The sequence below is a fragment of the Sander vitreus genome, chromosome 8 (genome assembly GCF_031162955.1).
Source record: "Sander vitreus isolate 19-12246 chromosome 8, sanVit1, whole genome shotgun sequence".
Lineage (NCBI taxonomy): Eukaryota > Metazoa > Chordata > Actinopteri > Perciformes > Percidae > Sander > Sander vitreus.
In genome coordinates this window covers 2,907,397-2,914,771 of record NC_135862.1, presented here as the reverse complement: position 1 = coordinate 2,914,771, position 7,375 = coordinate 2,907,397, and the positions used below count along the sequence as shown (strand labels likewise).

Below are 7,375 nucleotides of genomic sequence, written 5' to 3'. Positions count from 1 at the left end.
TGTCATTTATTTCCATGTAACCCAAAACTAAACCTTCGAGGGAAGGAATACATCATGTTGTTTTGTAAAACAAGATGATGGAAAACATAAAGGAAAACAGGCTAAATTTGGTGCTCGGGGATTTAAGTGAAGACAGAGACTGAAGTTGGCAGCCGCTGCAGATTAGACTCGGTGCTGACAGGTCGATAAACACGGACGGATCCGCTTTCAAGTTCATGCCTTGTAGCGGTGTTTTCTTTCAGCGTGCCACTATCACCAGGCCGTACATCACCGGGCCGCCCTCGGCGTTTCTAAAACACATTTTGAAAAGAACTACTGCGGAAGAACTCAGGATATAATAATTGTATCTTAACTTAGGATACAGGAACTGTATTCTGAGTGGTTATGCCGTTTGTTTTTTTGAGTTATACTTATAAAAGAAACCAAAATGTTCAACATTTCCACCTTATGTAACAATAGAAGTACATGAAAGTAATCTAAAAACCAATTAAACATCAACTACAAAGTGTGTGCATTGCTACAACGCTTCAAAAAACATTCAAGAATTCCCCCCAAAACATGAAACAACCGTGAACATTTGGCATTTTACTGCCGCTACAAACTATCCCTGTGGCTGACAGCCTGACAATAAAGCAGCCAGACAAAGTGGAAGTATTTTTCACTTTTCCTATAACTTCTTACTGACAGAGTTTGATTTGAACAAAGTACAAACAACAGATTCCTAACATCCGTACGGACAAGTTGAAGCATTCACACCGGCCGTCGTGCAAAGAATGTGCATGCAAACACCCAAAAATACTCTTCTACATATCTACTAAACACAGAGAAAGAGTTCTTACTTAGACGTGAGCGGAGTCGTCGGCTTGTTAGAGAAGCAGGCTGAGTCCCGACCACGCCAAGCGTTCAGAAGGTATATATTGCAATCTGTGATAGCCCTCTAAATCCTCCACTTTCTCATTATGGAAGTGGATTACCGGTCAAACCAATGAGCTGACAAGGTCATGAAATACAGTACAGTGTCGTCTGCCCCCTCTCCTGCGCCTGCCTCATTATAAATAACCCGCCCTTTGAGATTGTTATCTGTATTATCTTGTGCCATCGAGCTTCTGACACACAGAATGCAGGAAAGTCATTAAACAGCAGCCGTGTTTTCTAATCAGCTTTAGAGCGTAACTTTTTGATATTAATGAACGTTAACGTTACATTCAAGCCGTTGCCAAATGAGTTGCTACAAAGCTAATTAAGACCGTCAGCTCCACACAACTCTCTGGATTTCTCAGTATGACTATGTTCAGAAGATTGTGGCGTCCAGAGACTTTCCCGCTAGGGTTGCACGATATTAACCAAATGAGATATTGCGATATCGATATTAATTTCGATATTTTTAAACATATGTAAAATTACAAAAGTTACGGCTAAACGCATCAAAATGGATTCATAACAAATGCAACACAATGTTTATTTCAACTGACGGTCATATTGGACTGGTCCAACATGAATAAATAACTAAGGACCATGTCTACAGAACAGGACATGTTCTACTGGTTGGACAGTATAAATATATAAATAAGGACCATGTCTACAGAACAGGACATGTTCTACTGGTTGGACAGTATAAATATATAAATAAGGACCATGTCTACAGAACAGGACATGTTCTACTGGTTGGACAGTATAACATATATATAAATAAGGACCATGTCTACAGAACAGGACATGTTCTACTGGTTGGACAGTATAAATATATAAATAAGGACCATGTCTACAGAACAGGACATGTTCTACTGGTTGGACAGTATAAATATATAAATAAGGACCATGTCTACAGAACAGGACATGTTCTACTGCTTGGACAGTATAAATATATAAATAAGGACCATGTCTACAGAACAGGACATGTTCTACTGGTTGGACAGTACAAATATATAAATAAGGACCATGTCTACAGAACAGGACATGTTCTACTGGTTGGACAGTATAACATATATAAATAAGGACTATGTCTACAGAACAAGACATGTTTACTGGTTGGACAGTATAAATATATAAATAAGGACCATGTCTACAGAACAAGACATGTTCTACTGGTTGGACAGTATAAATATATAAATAAGGACCATGTCTACAGAACAGGACGTGTTTACTGGTTGGACAGTATAAATATATAAATAAGGACCATGTCTACAGAACAGGACATGTTTACTGGTTGGACAGTATAAATATATATAAATAAGGACCATGTCTACAGAACAGGACATGTTCTACTGGTTGGACAGTATAAATATATATAAATAAGGACCATGTCTACAGAACAAGACATGTTCTACTGCTTGGACAGTATAAATATATAAATAAGGACCATGTCTACAGAACAGGACATGTTCTACTGGTTGGACAGTATAACATATATATAAATAAGGACCATGTCTACAGAACAGGACATGTTCTACTGCTTGGACAGTATAAATATATAAATAAGGACCATGTCTACAGAACAAGACATGTTCTACTGGTTGGACAGTATAAATATATAAATAAGGACCATGTCTACAGAACAGGACATGTTCTACTGGTTGGACAGTATAAATAAATAAATAAAGAGAACAGGTCACAACTTTTCTTTCTCTTCTCTGATTCGTTCCGTTTAGTCGTCTATCTATTTCTTCACTCTGTTGAAATATGTACACACGTGGTACGCTCCATAGGGTTTTCACGTAGTGGCCCCGTGCGCTGACGTGCACTAACATGTGCAAGTGGCACGGTAACCATGAAACATGATCATTACAGCGTTTCAAGCTCTAAATCAAACACAGCTAAGCCACGCAGCCAACGGACGGGACGCAGCGCTCCACAAAATGAACTAAATATTGCATACTTATCGCGACACTTTCGATATAATATTGCGCAACGTGATATTGCGATAACGAGTCGATATATCATGCACCCCTATTCTACCGCGTAGAAACTCGAGTGAAGATAAAGACCTCTTATGAAGAGTCCATCATGTTTTTTTAATCCTCCGTGTCCTCCTTGGCTACTAGTAACAGCGTGGAGGAGGAGGGGGGGGGGTGCACGATCACGGAAGGCTTGTATCATGTGGACGCAACAACAGTTTTGTTGCCATTACTTAGAGTTCCTCATGGGGGAGACAGAAACTACGCACTATAGCTTTAATATATGTATATATATGCACATATTATAATTGTGTGATTTTATAGACTACATGTGTTTTGTGTGCAGGAATCTTAACGTGTAAACTAACTAGTAACTAAAGCTGTAACAGATGAATGTAGTGGAGTAAAAAGTACAATGTTTCTCTCTGAAATGTAGCGGAGTAGAAGTAGAAAGTGGCATGAAAAGATAAGACTCAAGTAAAGTACAAGTACCTCAACATATGGACTTAAGTATAGTATTTGAGTAAATGTACTTAGTCACATTCCACCGCTGGTAATGTTGTATAACAACGTTACTGCTGCATTGCTCCCTGGTTTCCCAAACTACGGACCGGCCCGAGGCCTAAATCGCAGAACGCGCGTGTGTTAATCGCACATCAATGGCGTTCAAAGGAATTTGCGTTAACCAGTTATTATCGCGTTCATTTTAACAGTCCGAATATATATATTTGTTATGTGTGACAGATGAAATATAGAACGAGGTTTGGTTTTTGTTTTATTGTTCTGTTTACAAGGACTTAAGTCTGAGTGACTGATGGGAACAACAGTCTTTGACATTGGTCCAGTATTAACTGAGATCGTTGCAGTCGGCAGCTAAGAAACAAGCTACAATGTAAGTTAATGAGGCAATTGTCCAGCTTGTATTTACCTTCACAGAAGTGCTTGTTTTGCCACTAACAGACTCAGATTATTATTCTAAGTGTCTGACAACATTATGGAAAGGATCCCTTCAGAGATAGACGTTTAAAACCTCTTTGAGACCTTTCTGTTTAACCAGAAACAGCTCTGAAGTCGCTAGCGCTAAACCCACCAGACTCCATGTAAAAAAACAATACTTTTAGCGTGTATAGAGCCAACATATTTTCACATGTAAATCAGTAAACTATGTGTTTATTTCAAACAAAACTAGAGTTGTGATGGTTGGAAAAGTGGAAAGACGACCCAAAACGGCTTTTCATAGTTTAATTTCGTTACTGTCGACTTTGAATTAAGTGTATTTTACGAGGCTAAAATTACTGTTTATTTACGTGGAGTCTGGTGGGTTTAGCGAACGCAGTTCTACGGATGTTTGTATGTTTAAAAAAAGGATCTTACTCTTAAACAGAAACGTCGACCTCCTTAGAAATCCTTTCCATAATGTTGTCAGACACTTAAAATATTAATCTGAGTCTGTCAGCGGCAAAACGAGCACTTTTGTGAAGGTAAATACAAGCTGGACAATTGCCTCATTAACTTACATTGTAGTTTGTTTCTTAGCTGCCGACTGCAGCGATCTCAGTTAATACTGGACCAATGTCAAAGACTGTTGTTCCCATCAGTCACTTAGACACAAACACATAGGGACATAGGGTCCAGGTTGACGGTAGTCACCCTTGGATGATTTCTTCTAACTGGATGATTATGAAAAATCTGAGTTGTGCTTCTTTTTTGTAGCAGTTTTTAATTTGCCAAGCTCGGGAGGGAAGACAGAATATTTTGTTTAACAACGAGCTGTAAAATAACCCCATAGATTTGTGAAATATAATAAAATGTTTGAAGTTCCTCAATTACGATTATGGGCCGAATACGCAGTCATACTTTTCTGTATATTTGGATCACGGATAACAGGCTGCCATTCATTTCCAATGGGAGTAACCGTTTGCCAGCGACGAGCTTACCGCTGCCACGAGCAAGGGGGGGGCAAAATAGACAAGAAGTCTATTTTATGCAAATGCTGACTGCCAATCGGAGTGAAGGCAGCGTGAGGGCAGCGTGGCGTATGTACGTTGGTTGCTCGAGTCAAAGAAAATCATTCCAGATGGCGGAAACGCTTCAGGGACGTCGTATTTCTGCATATATCAGATATGTTTGGCATTTTATCTCATATATTTTGTTACCCCTATCGAGAAATAAATACTTTTAAATCCAGAAACATCGTTCTTGTGACTTGACGATACCTCTGAAGTGACTTGTAGGACCTCTTGGAGATACTAGGCAATAGCATAACATGGCATTTGATTTGTTGACAGGACGTTTAGTCATAATATTTCATATTTCATCATTCGTACATATATATATGGGTCTATCCACAAAGTAAACAGAGGGGACGTGCTTGAAGGTAGCACCAGAGAATTTCTGTTTACTTTTGCCAAGCAACCAGGAGTAGGCTAGGTACGCCCAGGGACGTACACGTGTGTGTGTGTGTGTGTGTGTGTGTGTGTGTGTGTGTGTGTGTGTGTGTGTGTGTGTGTGCCGCTGTCTTTTGTAGCTAATGTGACTGTAGGATAATGCCTTTAATAAATAAGTTGAACTCACAGTGTTGCTGTCGTTGCAGCCCAGCAGACTCATCTGAATACCTGAAATGTAAAAAGAAAACTTGTAAGACTTAACATTAAGAAAGAAAATAACATTAATAAAACGGTATATATATATATAAACATATACATACCTCAGATCTGTTTCTCCGTTTGCCACATTTGTGTGCTTGATGCTAAAAGTCAGGATGAATAAACTTCACAAAGTTTATTTCAGGGTTACATGGGCTATGTTTTTATAATATTTTGGGTACATATTTCTCTCCGTCTTTATCGAAATGCTCCTCTGGGACAGTAAACTGAAGATCTTTGAGTTGGGGACAAAACAAGACATTTGAGGACGTCATCTCGGGCTTTTGGGAAACACTGATCCACAATTTAGAGACCAAACAACTAATCCATTCATCCAGAAAATAATCCACACATTAATCCACAATGAAAGTAATCGTTAGTTGCAGCCTTAGGAAGAAGTACTTGGAACTTTTACCCAAGTTTAAGCAACACTAGAGAACATTTCCCGCTTCGGCCCCCCTACAGGTTGTAAGTGGAATTGTCCATTACATGACATTGTCCAGTTCATTCGAACTACAGATCCGCTAGCCTGGTTGCCACCAGACCCTTCTCAGTTGTAACTGAGAGTGGGTCTGGGGAAGCTTCATTCACAGCCCATTTCCAAAGGTGCGTCACCAACGGACGCCGCTCAAATGCCTCTGGGCGCAATTGGATAGCCCTTCAACCAATCAGACCAACGATCTGGGTGACGTAGCAATATTTACCGCCGAGATGTAGTGGAGTAGAAGTATAACGTTTCAGAAAAGTACCTCCAAAGTGTACTTAGTTACATTCCAAAAGTAAGCTTTACGCTGGGAGGCTGAAGACTTCATTTGTCACTATTTCTCTGAAAGATACAGCCAATAAACACATGAATGTGTCATTTATTTCCATGTAACCTAAAGCTAATCTTCAAGGGAAGAAATATATCTTAAGGAGAACTTAAGAGACTGAAGGCAGCCGCTGCACATTAGACGAGGTTTTCCTCATTTCAGGGGACGTAGGCTATGTTTTTTTATATTATTTGGGGTCATATTTCTCTCCGTCTTTTACGAAAACGATGTGTTGAAGAAAACACGTCCGGCTGGACTCTTAAACCTCGTGTGACACCGTTAAAGACTTTGCACGTCATAAAACAGCAACATCTGAGAAACTGTAGCTCGCCGTTGGATTTAGTTCACGGCAACGAGCTGAAGCTCATTCATTTCCATCCACCTGCTGCGTCCATCCTCCTCTTCACCGCTTTGAGTTTAATTATGCACACATGTTTAGGCCTGGGGTGACAATGGTTAAAATACATCTACAATATTAGTATACAACGTTAAACCTGTGCGTGTTTATGGTTCCGCGGAGGCTCCACGCAGAGCTTTTGCCGTAGTCTACGTAAGTGGCCTGAAGTTTATACTTGTGCACAGGTGTGTGCGTCGGGCCGGTGTGTGTGTGTGTGTGTGTGTGTGTGTGTGTGTGTGTGTGTGTGAGAAATGAGAGCGTGACGGCGATTAGTTTCGGAGCGAGTAGTGACTCTAGAGTCATAGTGAGAGAAACAAAGTGTCTCCCCTGTTCTTTCTGACCACGGTGGGAAATCTGGAGCAGGGAAAGCCAGGGTGGTCATGGCGCAGTGGATATGACACATGCCTTTGGTGTGGGAGATCTGGGTTCAATTCCCACTGCAACACATCAACCAATGTGTCCCTGAGCAAGGCGCTTAACCCCTAGTTGCTCCAGAGGCGTGCGATTATAGCAATTTATAAGTCGCTTTGGATAAAAGCGTCAGCTAAACGACATGTAATGTGAAAGTTAACCCTCTCCTTGATGTCATGTTGTTTATGGAGAAGGAGAACGAGGAAATAAGTCGAG

At 40.3% G+C, this 7,375-nt stretch overlaps 1 protein-coding gene across 1 annotated transcript in view; it reads right to left on the bottom strand.

The window, feature by feature from the left end:
* Window positions 1–1,002, bottom strand: part of LOC144521792 (troponin I, fast skeletal muscle-like) — a 14,109-nt gene extending 13,107 nt beyond the window's left edge. Inside the window, exon 1 of the mRNA XM_078256400.1 lies at window positions 840–1,002. The gene's annotated coding sequence lies outside the window, so the exon portion shown is untranslated. The remainder of the gene's footprint in view (window positions 1–839) is intronic.
* Window positions 1,003–7,375: the final 6,373 nt, after the last annotated feature.